This window comes from Spinacia oleracea, chromosome 6 (assembly GCF_020520425.1).
Source record: "Spinacia oleracea cultivar Varoflay chromosome 6, BTI_SOV_V1, whole genome shotgun sequence".
Classification (NCBI taxonomy): domain Eukaryota; kingdom Viridiplantae; phylum Streptophyta; class Magnoliopsida; order Caryophyllales; family Amaranthaceae; genus Spinacia; species Spinacia oleracea.
The window spans coordinates 87,001,538-87,019,737 of record NC_079492.1 but is presented as its reverse complement, the minus strand read 5'-3'; positions in this window follow the sequence as shown (position 1 = coordinate 87,019,737).

Sequence of the window (18,200 nt, the reverse complement as noted above, 5' to 3'; positions counted from 1 at the left end):
GGACATGCGTTAACTATTAAACTAATCTGAGTTGATTTTAACAATATGCAACATATGGTACTAGATCGAACGCGATTATCTGATTTAGATTGTTTTAAGGGACCTAGCATGATAATCCAATTTCCCAGCATATTATCTTTATTAGGCATGATAGAACAATCAGATTTAATTAGTTTAACAATTCATAAAAGGGCGAGGAAAGCAATTAAACCATGGAAGAGGGACACATTACGACGGACCCTTGAGAGGTGCGTCACGGTTCTCAGAAAACTAACCACTTTGACTTTGCTATTTCTCCTTTTATTTAACGAATCTCAAATTATAGGACAGGATACATTTTGTTCGATTTTTGGATCGATTGCGACAGAACGCGTGATCAGTTTTGCAGCGTGAGGCTTAGGCTTAGGGGTTTAGAGTCAATACTCAGAATAATAATTGTGTGTTGTGTTTTTTTCACGTCGAACTTAGGGCCCTATTTATAGAAACGAGTTCGTGGAAAGATAGAATTGTAGAACTCTAATCCACGAGGAATTAGGAAAGAATACGTCCCAGGTAATTTCAGCGCCCCTTCGGCGCCCAGAGCCAGGCGTTGAAAATAGGGTCTGGGCCGTTTCTTTGTCAGATTAGGATTCTTAGAATTCGGAGTGTATGAGACTTTAATCGAGTCTTTTAGTGCGTATTAATTTTATGATGGAATGCATCTGGGCCCGTTACGAACTCTAGGCTCGTTAGGATTTTAATTAATACGTGACTCTTATTTTCGAATCGTATTAGGAATAGGATTCTCTCGCAATTTCTATCTCATTTAGGATTTATGTTGGAGTGCAACACCTAATTCTGACAGGTTTCTATCTTTTATGACTTGCCACTTTTAACAACTACCCATTACGGCAGTTACTATTTTTAGCAGGTTTCCATAAATAGCAGGTTTCTATAAATAGCAGGTTTCGGGTGAAATGAAAAGGGGAATTAAGATTCGTTATTTTATAGGAGATGCGTTGTCAAGTGGAGATTTATGTTCTCATCATCGAACCTTCCCTTTCGGGAATGGGGACAAAAGTAGGTGTCTACAGGTCCCTGGTCGGAGTTTTATATAAAGAAGGACGCATAGAAAACGTTAGACACTAGAATGCAAGATGACTAGTAGTTCTGTTTCTTGAACTATGTAAACATGGCAATGTCGTAATCATTTGCATAGATACTTACTTTGGGAAGACTAGTATCGGACTGACCTATGAAACTTTACTGTAAGAGATGAAAATCTGTCATAAGTAAATTTCATTAAAATTATTAGACACTAATCCTCAATACCTGAGTGATTTGAGATTACTTGTTTGAGAACTGCTTACTTTGACGTTGTCAACCGTCACAACGTAAAAGGAGGCTATAAAGGCAACGCTCAGGTAATCACCTATCAAACGAAGTCTAATCTCAAGATCGCAAGATTGGGATTATCCTCCCATAAATCGGGATGAGATGCTAAAAGTTGTACAAGGCCACTCGGAGAGCTAGAAACTGTAAAATGCATGGCCGTGCTCAGATGAATCATAGGCTATGATTATCTGTTTATTTGATCAGTTGAACTCTGAAACCGAGAAACACCTCTGGACATAATAAGGACGACAACTCTTACCTTATATTCAAGAGCAAGCATCGAGTGACAAAGGAATTAGGAAATGCACACTTATCCCTAAGGACAAGTGGGAGACTGAAGGAAATAATGCCCTTGGTCCAAGTATGCATTTAATGGTAAGTCTAATAAATGCGGTTCAGTATTAATTAACAAGTTAATAATTCAGTGAGATCAAGTGAGCTGAATGCCTAGCTAGAGGCCGCTTCAGTTCAAGTGGAATTAATGATATTAATCCACATCTTACTCTTGACTGAACCCGTAGGGTCACACAAATAGTACGTAAACGGATAAAGTATTTAATGGCATTAAATACTCCATCTATGGATATTCGGAATCGACGGATCTTGGTTTCAGTGGGAGCTAAGATCGTCAAAGGCAAACAATGAATACTCCGGAAACGATGATATTGCCGGAAACGGAAATATGGATCGTATCGGAAATATAAATATTATCCAAGTCGTAGATGTTGCCGGAAACGGAAACATGGTACGCATCGGAAAATATTATCGGAAATGGAAATATTACCGGAATTTGAAATATTGCCGGAAACGAAAATATTGTCGTAATCGGAAATATTATTGGAATCGGAAAATAATTCCGGAAACGGAATTATTAAATATTTGTTCGAAACGGAAATTAATTCCGGAATCGGAAATGTTAAATATTGTTCGTATCGGAAATGAATTCCGGAATCGGGAAATTAATCGGAAGCGCGTTGTACGAATTAGCATCGGACGAGACTTGGTAGACGAAGGCCCAGCACGAAGCCAGGCCCGCGTCCAGCAAGCCAGCGCACCACACAAGGCAACCAAGGCCACGCCAAGGCCAGCGCAAGGCCAGGCCAAGGCGCACGCGCGATAGGCTGCGAGCTGCGCTGCTCGCGTGGGCTGCGAGGCTCGCGTGGGCCGCAAGGCTTGCGTGGGCTATGCGCCCGCAAGGGCGATGCTCGTATGCGCGTGTTTGTGTCCGATACAAATCCTAAATCTAATGGGATTCGTTCAATGATTAATTCCTAATCCTAATGGATAAATTAGTTAATAAGAGTTTTAATAAAATTCTAATTAAGCTAATTAGTATCCTAGTAGGATTCCAATTCCCTGTCCATACCCCTATAAATATGTGGCCCTGGTTCACAATTTAAGGACGAGTTTCAAGTATTCAAAGTGACTTTTTGAGAGCAAAATTCAGTCATATTATTGCCCCATATCAGCCGAATATTACTAGTACCTTAAGGGCGATTCTAGTTGGTCAATCTTAAGGCGGATCCGGACGTGTTGTGGACTTTCTACAGAGGGACGACACTTGGAGTCCTAAAGACTTGTTCTTGTTCGGTTCGGCCGCAGCTAGGGAGGGCACGCTACAAAGTGTATGCATTCTAGACTAATTATTTGGTTATGTGCAATTAATTTGAATCCTGGCATATAGGTTTTTCCGCATGATTTATTGTTGTTCATATGTATCATAACCTAACACTTCATACCCGCCATGGGTGATGGGGGTGAGTTTGGATTTATTTTCATCTTTAGATGATAATATGAATTAAGTGAGATTTTTAAGTTTTTTGTTTGGATTTTTTTTGTTATGACGAGTATTTTTTTCGATTATTTATGTTGCTTTAGTCATAAGGTTTTTTTTTCCTATAGTTAACTTGCATTACTCCGTATGTATGGCAAATATTTGCTAAATAAGAAAATTAGGAGGGTATTAGCGCGGTTATGAAGCGGGGATAAGACGGGGATGAATACCCAGTTGGGTGGTGGGGAGAGGATGGATTTTAGCTTACACCCAGTGGGGCGGGGATGGAGATGAATTTTGTACCCGCCATGGGTAATGGGGGGGGATGGGGATGAAAATTTCAGGTGGGGATGGGGACGGAGGGACCTACATCCGCATCCGCCCCGCCCCATTGACATCCCTAGAGAAGACGTTGTTGTAGACTGAGAGAGTTGGTTGTTGTGAGAAAGGATGGACCAATGAGGAGATCATGTTGTCCACTGTTCTAGTGAAGTGGGTGTTAAGTTCAGGCATAATTTGGTGCGTAATATTCTTGTTGATATTTGCTCCAAATTTGCGATCGTGGTGCGTAAGGACGCTCCAATGGGTTTCCTCTCTGAGGCTGGGAAGGATCTAAGACCTGCAGACTTTTTACTATTTAATTGGTTCTAGGGAAAAGATGCATGTTTGGATGTGACTGGCATCTCACCCTTTGCTGGTGTGGGTGTGAGTTCTTGGGCTCCTGGGTGGCCTTACACAATAATGTGGAGAAGAAAAAGAAGAAGTATGCGTCTAAATGTGAGACAACAGATACAAGTTCGGGGAATTAGATAAGGTGGCCTTGTACACTCTTTCGCGTATCAAGTCCTTCTCTATTAGTCACTCTAACAATGTTAAGAGTGGTGAATTTATCTTTCATAGATAGAGTTTTTGTATTCAGAAGGGGGTGGGAGCACAACTTGTTTATAGACTCCATTTTATAATAATAATAATAATAATAATAATAATAATAATAATAATAATAATAATAATAATAATAATAATAATAAAATAATAATAACAATAATAAAAAATAAAAAAATAAATAGAAATAGAAATAGAAATATAATTAGAAATAAATAATGAAAACTAGAAACTAAACTAATTAAAATATAAAATTATAAAAACAAAGAAAACAAACAAGTTATGAAAATAAAGCCTAAAATCTTTTTATTATTTGAGTACATAAATAATTGGCGATTGTTTAAAGGTGAGTTTTCCTCCCTTTATACTCTATTTTCGAGCTATTATTCTATTTATCATAATATATACTCTACTTTTTAGTTGTTAATTAGTCTACTAGTTTGTGAGTTAGTATATATAAAATACGCATTTATGTATGTTTACAGTTTAAATTATTGTCTACAAGTAAATGCATCATCATCGTATGCCTAGATACTCGTTCAAGACTTACTCGTTGGGAGTAAGTCTTGAATAGTCCCCAGTTTGGGACTGTTCTTGGACGTCTAATCTCACTTAGGAAGTGAATGTATGTCTTCTTTTTGATTCTAAGGAATACACTGGTTCGTCGTTTCCCTATTTTGTTCTCTGGGTACATATGTAGGTAATAAATTACCTGCATCCTGTACTTGGTGAACAGTAGGGAAATGCTGCCTGATTTTCCTTAGAATTGAATAGTTGACATAAATTCACTTGTGCGGTTAGACGTTCAATGATGGGTTAGGTGGGAGTGATAAGGACCTTTGAAAGCATGCATTTATTCGATAAATCAATTTTTGTATGCATATGCTAAAGTGGTAGAGTTTTTGTTTTTCCTCCCAATTAAACGAAGTTTTGGTTTGTTTAGAAGTTCCCGGAGATGGATCATAGTTGGATGTATGGTAGACGTGACACAATGGATTTCATGCATGGGGTTTCAGAGTTATGTATGAGTGCTTTACAACATCAAGCTAGTACGGGAGTAAAAGAGTTTTATTGTCCTTGTGGCTATTGTGAGAATGTGAACACGGTCAATAATGTTTTGGTGATTAGAGATCATGTATTTTTGGGTGGCTTTAGACCTCATTACCATGTATGGGTTTATCATGGTGATAATGGAGTGTACGTAGGGAATTTTAGTACGAATGTTGTGCATGAACAAGAAGAATCTATCTATGCGGATGAGGAAGCCGATTTTTTTGAGGATGACGATGACATTAAAACTAATATTTATGATGATAATGATCGTGTGGAGGACATGATGCACGGGGATCGAGGATGAGGTTCACGATCGTGTTTTTGAGTGCTTGTCTAAGGAGGATGAAACACCATTTTATCATGGTTGTACAAAGTACAACAAGCTTACCATTGTTTGCACACTCTATAATATCAAGACAAGTGAGGTGTGAATGAAGGAGGGAGAAACAAGATGGTGTAAACTAACAGAAAATTAATTTGACGGCGTTAGACAAAAAGGGAAAATCCTGAATTATTTTAAAACGTCAGGGGGTATATGGTGAATTATTGAAAGCACGAGGGTATTTGGCGAATTAAGTTAAATATCGGGGGTATTTCATGAAAAATCTATTTATTAAAAGATTGGGGTTGTTGGTTCAGTGGTGATTGAGATGAACCGGGTGGTAACACCAAAAAAATATACTCCGTATTAAAAGAATCATAAATAAGGTGGGTGAATGAATTAGGGGGTTTGAATAAATTAAATAAGGTGGGTGGGGAAATCAATGAGAATAATTGGGTAGGTGAATGGAATAAATGTAGGATATGGTAGAAAATTAAATTGTAGAATGAAGGTATTTTGGTAAAAAGAACAGCCAAAAATAGTAAAGATTTCAACTGGGAAGAACAAGAAGGAACGCCAAATCGAGAAAAGTAAGAACATTTAGGAACGAAGGGAGTACTATTGTTCAACTCTCCTCTTTCCTTTGTCCAATGAGTGGAATTTGGTTGTCATTTTGCTATAACTTGTTATAAGAGCACAAGTTAGGGAGTTGTTGAACAGTAACTCGTAAATAGTAATCAAAACATAAAGAACCGCTAACCACTAGTAGCGGTTCTTATGTTAACCGCTAATGATTCGTATGTTAAACCGCTACTAGCCTTAGCGTTCTCTTTATTAAACTGCTACCACCAAAAGGTTTTATGCTAAATTAAATTAAAAAAAAAAACTCATATTCATATCCTATCCTATGTGGACGGTACCAGGAGAAATAGATTTTAATCTAATACAAGTTGAGAATTAATTATTATTTTAACTATTTTTAGGTAAATCGCTCATCTTTAAGTGAGCATAACGGCACAAGGTTTATTTTTATTTTTTGGCTAAAAAAAGAGGTTTTTGTTTTAAAGTTTTTGGGGCTTACTAAACCCCGCCCTAGTATTACTCACCTATCTATATTACCGCCCTATTAAATGACCCAACTACCCTTTTTATATTTCTTCCATCTTTTACACTTTGTATCCCATTTTAATTAATATATAATCAATAATTAAGAAACTAATCAAATAAATAATTATTACATTTTTCCGAATTCAACATTAAATTACAAAACACTAATTAAATCATAAATAAAAATTGAATTTTTTTTTTTTAACATGGAGACTTCCACAATATGAGCTTCTACCGTGGTAGAGACTTCTTTTGTTTGAGCTCCTACCATGGTATAAGCTCAAACAACAGAAGTCTCAACCATGGTAGAAGCTCAAATCATGGAAGTCTTTGTAAGTTTTGTTATACAAAAGAACAAACTTTTTAACATGGAGACTTTTGTTAGGTTATGATTCATATGACAAAACATAAATCATGCGGAAAAACCATAAATTCAGGAAAGCATATTATTTACACATAATCATTTAGCATAGTTTAGATGCATACACTTTGTTGCGTGCCTTCCCTAGCTGCGCCAGAACCGAACAAGAACAAGTCTTTAGGACTCCAAGTGTCGTCCCTCCGTAGATAGTCCACAGCACGTCCGGATCCGCCTTAAGCTTGACCAACTAGGATCGCCCTTAAGGTACTTAGAATTTTCGGCTGATGTAGGCAATTATATGACTGAATTTTGGCTCTCAAAAATCACTTTGAATACTTGAATTGTGTATATAAATTATGACCTTAGGCACCTATTTATAGAGGTATGGAAAAGGAACTGGAATCCTATTTGGATACGAATTAATTAAACTAGAATCCTAATAGAATTCTTATTTAATTAATTCATCCTTTTAGGTTTAGGAATTTAATCATATGTCGAAACCTGATAGCTTTAGGATTCGTATAGCACACAAACACACACACGCACGCACAGCAGCCCACGAGGGGCGCCATGCGCGCGCGCGCAGCCCGCGAGCTCGCAGCCCACTGCCACGAGGCCCACACGCTGCCGCAGCCTTGGCGCGCGCTGGGCCTGCCTTGCGGTGGGCCTGGCGCAGCCTTGGCTGGTGCGTTGTGGCGCGCTGGCTTGCTGGGCGATGGCCCGGCTTCGTGCTAGGCCTTCGTCTGGTATGCCTCGTCCGATGCTAATTCGTAGGATACGCTTCCGATTAATTTCCCGATTCCGGAATTCATTTCCGATACGAACAATATTTAATATTTCCGATTCCGGAATTAATTTCCGTTTCAAACAAATATTTAATATTTCCGTTTCCGGAATTATTTTCCGATTCCGATAATATTTCCGATTCTGACAATATTTCCGTTTCCGGCAATATTTCCGATTTCGGCAATATTTCCATTTCCGATAATATTTTCCGATACGTACCATGTTTCCGTTTCCGGCAACATCTACGACTTGGATAATATTTATATTTCCGATACGATCCATATTTCCGTTTCCGGCAATATCATCGTTTCCGGAGTATTCATTTCTTGCCTGTGACGATCTCAGCTCCCACTGAAACCAAGATCCGTCGATTCCGAATATCCATAGATGGAGTATTTAATGCCATTAAATACTTGATCCGTTTACGTACTATTTGTGTGACCCTACGGGTTCAGTCAAGAGTAAGCTGTGGATTAATATCATTAATTCCACTTGAACTGAAGCGGCCTCTAGCTAGGCATTCAGCTCACTTGATCTCACTGAATTATTAACTTGTTAATTAATACTGAACCGCATTTATTAGACTTAATATTATATGCATACTTGGACCAAGGGCACTGTTTCCTTCAGTCTCCCACTTGTCCTTAGGGACAAGTGTGCATTTCCTAATTCCTTTGTCGCTCGATGCTTGCTCTTGAACATAAGGTAAGAGTTGTCATCCTTATTATGTCCAGAGGTGTTCCTCGGTTTCAGAGTTCAACTGATCAAATAAACAGATAATCATAGCCTATGATTCATCCGAGCACGACCATGCATTTCACAGTTTTTAGCTCTCCGAGTGGCCTTGTACAACTTTTAAGCATCTCATCCCGATTTATGGGAGGACAATCCCAATCTTGCGATCTTGAGATTAGACTTCGTTTGATAGGTGATTACCTGAGCGTTGCCTTTATAGCCTCCTTTTACGGTGCGACGGTTGGTCAACGTCAAAGCAACCAGTTCTCAAACAAGTAATCTCAAATCACTCAGGTATTGAGGATTTAGTGTCTAATAATTTTAATGAAATTTACTTATGACAGATTTTCATCTCTTACAGTAAAGTTTCATAGGTCTTGTCCGATACTAGTCTTCCCAAAGTAAGTATCTATGCAAATGATTATGACATTGCCATGTCCACATAGTTCAAGAAACAGAATTACTAGTCATCTTGCATTCTAATCGTCTAACGTTTTCTATGCGTCCAATTTTATAGAAAACTCCGACTAGGGACCATTTTCAACCTTTGACATTCAAGTTCACTTGATAGACATTTCTTAGTCACAGGACTGGTCCTGACAATCTATCTTGAATATATCGTCAAATTGAAGGGACTCATCATTTAATAAACCACAAATTAAATGGAAAAATGAATTCTTTTCATTTATTGTGAATGATTAACCAATAATGTTTTACAAAGATTTAAACTCTAAAACTTTAAAACATTAAACAGGGATATCAAAGCCATTCTCCAATATGCTTGATTCCCATAGCTGCAGTGTGCGAGTTGTGCTTCGCCTGCGGCAGTGGTTTAGTCAATGGATCTGATATGTTGTCATCAGTTCCAATCTTGTTTATCTCGACTTCTTTTCTTTCAACGAACTCTCGTAGAAGGTGAAATCTACGAAGTACATGCTTGACTCTCTGGTGGTGTCTAGGCTCCTTTGCCTGTGCAATAGCTCCGTTATTATCACAATACAAGGCTATTGGTCCTTTAATGGAGGGGACTACACCAAGTTCACCTATGAACTTCCTTAGCCATATAGCTTCCTTTGCTGCTTCATGTGCAGCAATGTACTCCGCTTCAGTTGTAGAATCCGCAATGGTGCTTTCCTTAGCACTTTTCCAGCTTACTGCACCTCTGTTGAGGCAGAAGACAAACCCAGACTGTGATCTGAAATCATCTTTGTCGGTTTGGAAACTTGCGTCCGTATAGCCTTTAACAATTAATTCATCATCTCCACCATAGACAAGGAAGTCATCTTTGTGCCTTTTCAGGTACTTCAGAATATTCTTGGCAGCAGTCCAATGCGCCTCTCCTGGGTCTGACTGGTATCTGCTCGTAGCACTGAGTGCGTACGCAACATCCGGGCGTGTACATATCATAGCATACATTATTGAACCAATCAATGATGCATATGGAATCCCATTCATTCGTCTACGCTCATCAAGTGTTTTTGGGCACTGAGTCTTGCTTAGAGTTATTCCATGAGACATGGGTAGGTAGCCTCGCTTGGAGTCTGCCATTTTGAACCTATCAAGCACCTTATTGATATAAGTGCTTTGACTAAGTCCAATCATCCTTTTAGATCTATCTCTGTAAATCTTGATGCCCAATATGTACTGTGCTTCTCCTAGATCTTTCATCGAAAAACATTTCCCAAGCCAAATCTTGACAGAGTTCAACATAGGAATGTCATTTCCGATAAGTAATATGTCGTCGACATATAATACTAGGAAAGCAATTTTGCTCCCACTGACCTTCTTGTATACACAAGATTCGTCTGCGTTGTTGATGAAACCAAAGTCACTGACTGCTTCATCAAAACGTATATTCCAGCTCCTGGATGCCTGCTTCAATCCGTAGATTGACTTCTTTAGCTTGCATACCTTTTTAGCATTCTTTGGATCCTCAAAACCTTCAGGCTGTGTCATAAACACAGTTTCTGTTAAAACGCCGTTTAAGAGAGCAGGTTTGACATCCATCTGCCATATTTCGTAATCGTAATATGCAGCGATTGCTAACATTATCCGAATGGACTTTAGCATTGCAACTGGTGAAAAGGTTTCATCGTAATCCACACCGTGGACTTGCCTGTAACCTTTTGCAACCAATCTAGCTTTGAAAACTTCAAGTTTCCCATCCTTGTCCTTTTTCAGTTTGAAAACCCATTTGCTTCCAATGGCTTGGTAGCCATCTGGCAAATCGACCAAATCCCATACTTGGTTTTCAGACATGGAGTCTAATTCAGATTGCATGGCTTCTTGCCATTGCTTGGAGCTAGGGCTCGTCATAGCTTGTTTGTAAGTCGCAGGTTCATCACTTTCAAGTAATAGAACGTCATAGCTCTCGTTCGTCAAAATACCTAAGTACCTTTCCGGTTGAGATCTATATCTTTGCGATCTACGCGGGGTAACATTTCTAGATTGACCATGATTCTCACCAGATTCTTCTAAAGATCTCTGAGTTTCATCCTGAATGTCATCTTGAGCATTCTCTAGAGTTTGTTGTTCGACTCGAATTTCTTCGAGGTCTACTTTTCTCCCACTTGTCATTTTGGAAATGTGATCTTTCTCCAAAAAGACACCATCTCGAGCAACAAACACCTTGTTCTCAGATGTATTGTAGAAGTAATACCCCTTTGTTTCCTTTGGATAGCCCACAAGGATACATTTGTCAGATTTTGGATGAAGTTTGTCTGAAATTAATCGTTTGACGTACACTTCACATCCCCAAATCTTAAGAAAAGACACATTTGGAGGCTTTTCAAACCATAACTCATATGGAGTCTTTTCGACAGCTTTAGACGGAGCTCTATTTATAGTGAGTGCAGCTGTATTTAGTGCATGTCCCCAAAATTCTAATGGAAGTTTGGCCTGACCCATCATTGACCTGACCATGTCTAGCAAGGTCCTGTTCCTCCGTTCCGACACACCGTTCCATTGTGGCGTTCCAGGAGGAGTCAATTCTGATAGAATTCCACATTCTTTCAGATGGTCATCAAATTCATAGCTCAGATATTCGCCGCCTCTGTCAGACCGCAGTGCCTTAATCTTCTTGCCTACTTAATTCTCTACTTCACTCTGAAATTCCTTGAATTTGTCAAAGGATTCAGACTTATGCTTCATTAGGTAGACATAACCATATCTACTGAAGTCATCAGTGAAAGTGATAAAGTAGCTGAAACCACCTCTAGCATTTGTACTCATTGGTCCACATACATCTGTATGGATTAAACCCAATAGTTCATTTTCTCTTTCTCCAACTTTAGAGAAAGGTTGCTTTGTCATTTTGCCAGGTAAACATGATTCGCATTCACCATAATGCTCTAAGTCAAATGGTTCTAGAATTCCTTCCTTTTGAAGTCTTTCTAAGCGTTTCAAGTTTATACGGCCTAATCGACAATGCCACAGATAAGTGAGATCTGAATAATCCTTTTTGGCCTTTTTGGTATTTATATTATATACTTGTTTGTCGTGATCTAATAAATAAAGTCCATTGACTAATCTAGCAGATCCATAAAACATCTCTTTAAAATAAAACGAACAACTATTGTCTTTTTTTAAAAAGGAAAATCCCTTAGCATCTAAGCAAGAAACTGAAATGATGTTTTTAGTAAGACTTGGAACATGGAAACACTCTTCCAGTTCCAAAACTAGCCCGGAGGGCAACGACAAATAATAAGTTCCTACAGCTAATGCAGCAATCCGTGCTCCATTTCCCACTTGTAGGTCGACTTCACCCTTGCTTAACTTTCTACTTCTTCTTAGTCCCTGTGGATTGGAACATAAGTGTGAGCCACAACCTGTATCTAATACCCAAGAAGTTGAATTAGCAAGTATACAGTCTATAACGAAAATACCTGAAGATGGAACGACTGTTCCGTTCTTCTGATCTTCCTTTAGCTTTGGACATTCTCTTTTGTAATGGCCTATTCCATCACAATAAAGACAGCTTGATGTGGACTTGTCCTGCTTTGATTTAGCATTGCCCTTGGACTTTCCACTTTTCTTGAACGGTCTCCTTCTAGCCTTGAGTAAATCTTTGGCTTCACAGTCCAGTATTATCTCAGCCTTTCTGACAAGGTGAACAAATTCTGCAATTGTTTCTTCTCTTGGTTCACTTAGGTATAGTTGCTTGAAGCGACCAAACCCACTGTGTAGTGAATTGAGCAAGATAGAGACTGCCATCCTTTCGCTTATTGGTGTTCCTAGTAGACTTAGGCGATCAAAGTATGAACGCATAAGATCCACATGGAACCTTAGTGGGACGCCTACCCTCTGTTTAGTGCGAAGGAGCTGAACATGTGTTTCTTGGACTTCCATCCTATAACACCTGTTGGGAGAACTAACCTTTAGACCAGACATTGATTCAATCAACTCATGGACGTTCAGGTCCCTGTCCTCCGTGCTTCCACGACAGATATCCCTCAGATTCTTGATGAGCGAAAAAGGTTCATAGGCTACAAACCTTATAGCCCAATCATCAGGGATATTGTTCAGCATGAGACTCATAACCTTTTTGAGATCCGCATCCCAGGCGTAAAATCTCTCAGGGTCATGTCTCTGGCATAGTAGCTTGGCATGGGATTGGTCAGTACATACTCAAGTCCATTGAGTTTGACTATTTCAACTAGCTTAGCTTCCCATTCAAGAAAATTTGCTAGGTTCAGCTTGACCATAAGCTCAGAACCAATGATGATGTTTTGATTGTTGTTTGCCATAGTAAAAACTACAATTGAAAAGAATAAATAAATAAATAACCATTCACAGTTTCTCTTAATAAACTTAAATTCTAGAATACATGCATAATTCAATGTTCATTAAGCATTTTATTCAAGTTATGTGTTCCGGCAGGTGTGAATAAAATGATTCCAAGATCCTAAAATCATTGAAGAACTAAGCACAGTTTGTCGACTTAGTCCTAAAATATCTTAGGTAAGCAAAAGCCTTTTGCTAATAGTCTAGAAACTATTCTTGGTTGATAGGTACGTCTAAGAACTTATTAGGTAAACCTATCGATTTTGCCACGACATAAAAGAACTCCTTACTTATATCGTTGAGTTTCACCAAAACTGACATGTACTCACAATTATTTGTGTACCTTGCCCCTTTAGGACCAATAAGTAACACCTCGCTGAGCGAAAACTATTACTAGATTGATGTAAAGGATATCCAAGCAAGTGTATATTTTGGCATGGCACCTTTTAACTCAATTTTTTATTTTATTTTTTTTTGGAACTTAAGGCTCTTACTATGTTGGTTAGATTTTAAGTGAACTAAAATCCTTAATCATGCAACATAATCAAGCCTTTGATCTCATGCATTTTAAGACATATTTAAAAGCAATAAATAACTTAAAACATGCATAAGATAAATGTGATCTAGTATGGCCCGACTTCATCTTGAAGCTTCAACTTCAAAGTCCGTCTTGAAAATCTCCGTGGGAGGCACCATTTTCTTCAAATAGGATAAGCTATAATTAGAACTAATTACAACTATTTGATGGTACGCATACCATATTTGAATTGAAAAACAACTTTGGTACTTTAGACCAATTACATTCAAATTAATGGTACGCAGACCATATTTTCTATCCTATTTGGGCCATACTAGTCACTTCATAACCTGCAAAACAGTACATATACAATATTTACCATTCACCCATTTATTATCATGAATGGCCCACATAGCTGGTTAGTAAAACACATTATGCATCACATAAACATTTGCAGCAATTAATAAAGGGCACCAATAATCTACAAATTATTCAGTCCTTATTAATTCTAATCAAGTTGTTTTAACCTTAAGGATTTGTAGACCTAATCAAGAGTTTATGACTAAAAAGGGCTCCCACTTAAACCAATAAATTCATATGCTTTACTAATTTTTAACATAAAAATGTATTTCTAGTCTAACCGGAAACATACAAATTTAATTAAAATTTAAAGCTCAAATAAATTTATAATTGAATCCATAAATTTAATTTAGTTTCAGTCGTATTTAAATTAATTCATGATTTTAATTTTAGTAAAATAATTAGAATAAATAAAATTTATTATAATTACAATATTCAAAATTAAAATCCAAGAAAATAATTTAAATTATTAATTTTTAAATTAATTAAAATTACGTAAACTGAAAATTTCAAATTAAAATTTCAAAACGATCTAATCGCAACGCAACAATCCCACGCAACGCACGCCCATGGGCCACACGCACACAGCCATCGCTGGCCATGTGCGCGCAGCCCATGCGCTGCGTCGCATCGCTGCTGCTCACCATCGCAAGGCATCACGCGAGCTGGTGCTCGCTGCGCGCGCCAGCGCTCGACGCAACAAGCATGCTGCCGCAGCCCATCACTGGGCGCAGCGCTCGTCGCACGTCGCAACAAGCAAGCTGCTCGCCATCGCTGGGCGCAGCGCTCGTCGCACGTCGCAACAAGCACGCTGCACGCCATCGCTGGGCGCAGCGCTCGTCGCACGCACACTAGCGCTCGCTGCGCGCGGGGCTCTGCATGCTTGCGCGAGGCAGTGTGCGCTGTGGCGCAGCTCGCTTGCTGCCCACACGCGACTGCTCGTGCCTTGCTCTCGCCCTCGCCCATTCGCCCATCACACACAGCCCACGACACAAGGCAGGGCTGCTGCCTTGTGCTCGTGCACCATGGCCTTGCTCATTGCATTCGTACCACATGGGCGACGAGCTCCCTTGCTCGTCGTCACATGCCCGCACTATACAACACCCCTTAAGGGTAACACGTAGCGTCCATTGCTTTGTGCGTGCAAGTTATATGAGCGAATCGCATAAAAATTTAAAAATTTATATTCAAAATTAATGACAAATTAATAAATAATATTAATTTCATAATTTTAGGGCGAAAAATCGAAAATTTATTATTTAATTGATTTCCGATTAACATGGATTCAAGTCTAGGTCATAAAAATTTAAAATTTAACATAAATTTACAATTTTTATGGTGGTTTTTAATCATAGGTATCTAATTAAATTATAACTAATTATGAAAATCAAATTAATTCTAAATTATTCCAATTTTCAACAAATTAATCATAATTACAAATTAGATTGCATAATTAACAAGGCTAGGCATTCAAACTTGTTAAACATATACAGTAGGTCAATCAAAAATTCAAGATTTATCAACAAGAATCGCAAATATTTAATTTAACATCTTAAATTTACGAAATTTTGCATTCGAAAAACTAAAACCTCCGAAAAGTCATAGTTAGGCTTCGAATTTGAGAATTCTGGGTTCGGCTGAAAAATATTACTTTTGTCAAAATTTTAGAATGCCTTTTACATGCGGAATTGACACAAAAATCACTCGATTTGGATGAGTAACGAAGAAACTGCCGAAAAACTGCGTACGTATAATTAAATAAACGCAATTTGCAATTAATTAACAATTACGAAAATTAATCACCCTTTTTAATTCTTGCAAATTTGTAATATTTAACCATGTTCATGCAATTTAGATTATGAAAATAATAAGAGGCTCGTGATACCACTGTTAGGTTATGATTCATATGACAAAACATAAATCATGCGGAAAAACCATAAATCCAGGAAAGCATATTATTTACACATAATCATTTAGCATAGTTTAGATGCATACACTTTGTTGCGTGCCTTCCCTAGCTGCGCCCGAACCGAACAAGAACAAGTCTTTAGGACTCCAAGTGTCGTCCCTCCGTAGATAGTCCACAGCACGTCCGGATCCGCCTTAAGCTTGACCAACTAGGATCGCCCTTAAGGTACTTAGAATTTTCGGCTGATGTAGGCAATTATATGACTGAATTTTGGCTCTCAAAAATTACTTTGAATACTTGAATTGTGTATATAAATTATGACCCTAGGCACCTATTTATAGAGGTATGGAAAAGGAACTGGAATCCTATTTGGATACGAATTAATTAAACTAGAATCCTAATAGAATTCTTATTTAATTAATTCATCCTTTTAGGTTTAGGAATTTAATCATATGTCGAAACCTGATAGCTTTAGGATTCGTATAGCACACAAACACACACACGCACGCACAGCAGCCCACGAGGGGCGCCATGCGCGCGCGCGCAGCCCGCGAGCTCGCAGCCCACTGCCACGAGGCCCACACGCTGCCGCAGCCTTGGCGCGCGCTGGGCCTGCCTTGCGGTGGGCCTGGCGCAGCCTTGGCTGGTGCGTTGTGGCGCGCTGGCTTACTGGGCGATGGCCCGGCTTCGTGCTGGGCCTTCGTCTGGCAGGCCTCGTCCGATGCTAATTCGTACGATACGCTTCCGATTAATTTCCCGATTCCGGAATTCATTTCCGATACGAACAATATTTAATATTTCCGATTCCGGAATTAATTTCCGTTTCAAACAAATATTTAATATTTCCGTTTCCGGAATTATTTTTCGATTCTGATAATATTTCCGATTCTGACAATATTTCCGTTTCCGGCAATGTTTCCGATTCCGGCAATATTTTCATTTCCGATAATATTTTCCGATACGTACCATGTTTCCGTTTCCGGCAACATCTACGACTTGGATAATATTTATATTTCTGATACGATCCATATTTCCATTTCCGGCAATATCATCGTTTCCGGAGTATTCATTTCTTGCCTGTGACGATCTCAGCTCCCACTGAAACCAAGATCCGTCGATTCCGAATATCCATAGATGGAGTATTTAATGCCATTAAATACTTGATCCGTTTACGTACTATTTGTGTGACCCTACGGGTTCAGTCAAGAGTAAGCTGTGGATTAATATCATTAATTCCACTTGAACTGAAGCGGCCTCTAGCTAGGCATTCAGCTCACTTGATCTCACTGAATTATTAACTTGTTAATTAATACTGAACCGCATTTATTAGACTTAATATTATATGCATACTTGGACCAAGGGCACTATTTCCTTCAACTTCTACAATTTGAGCTTCCACATGGGGGAAACTTCTTATGTTTGAGTTTCAACCACGGTGGTGACTTCTTCTGTTTGAGCTTCAATCATGGTGGAGACTTCTTCTGTTTGAGCTTCAACCATATATGGTGGAGACTTCTTCTGTCTGCAATCCGTGGACTATGGACCGTGGTGCACATAGAGCATGGTGCACCATGGTGCACCAAAAGAACATATGTGCATAAGCAAAAGAACATGACACTAACGGTAAAAGAACATGCGATATAATATTTCACTTTTTGTTATAAAAATAATATATTATTTTACTATTTATTAAAAACCTAAATAAAAAAAACACTCATGTTCTTTTCTCGTAACCAGATGTTCTTTCAATTATATACTAGTGTTCTTAAGGTGCACCATGCTCTATGTGCACCATGGTCCACCTTCTAAATTGCGTTCTGTTTAAGCTCTCACCATGGTGCAAGCTCAAACTGAAAAAGCCTATGTGAAGTACCATTTTTTTACAAAAAAATATCAATTAGATTTTTATTATTGAGGGAACCAAATTAATTTCTATTATTATTATTATCATTATTATTATTTATTATTAATCGGATTGATATTTATTATTATCATTAATTAAAATTCGATTATTTTGTTTAAACACGTGGACTTCTTCATTTTGAGCTTGGTCCATGGTTGAGACTTCTGCACTTTAAGCTTCTATCGTGGACGGAGCTTAAAACGCAGAAGCCTCTACCATGGACCAATCTCAAAACGAAGAAGTCTAAATCTTTAAATTATTGTTTTAAATTTTTGGATTTTAATTAAATTTACGAACCAAATTTATTTAATTTCAAAAATACATTAACTAAATTT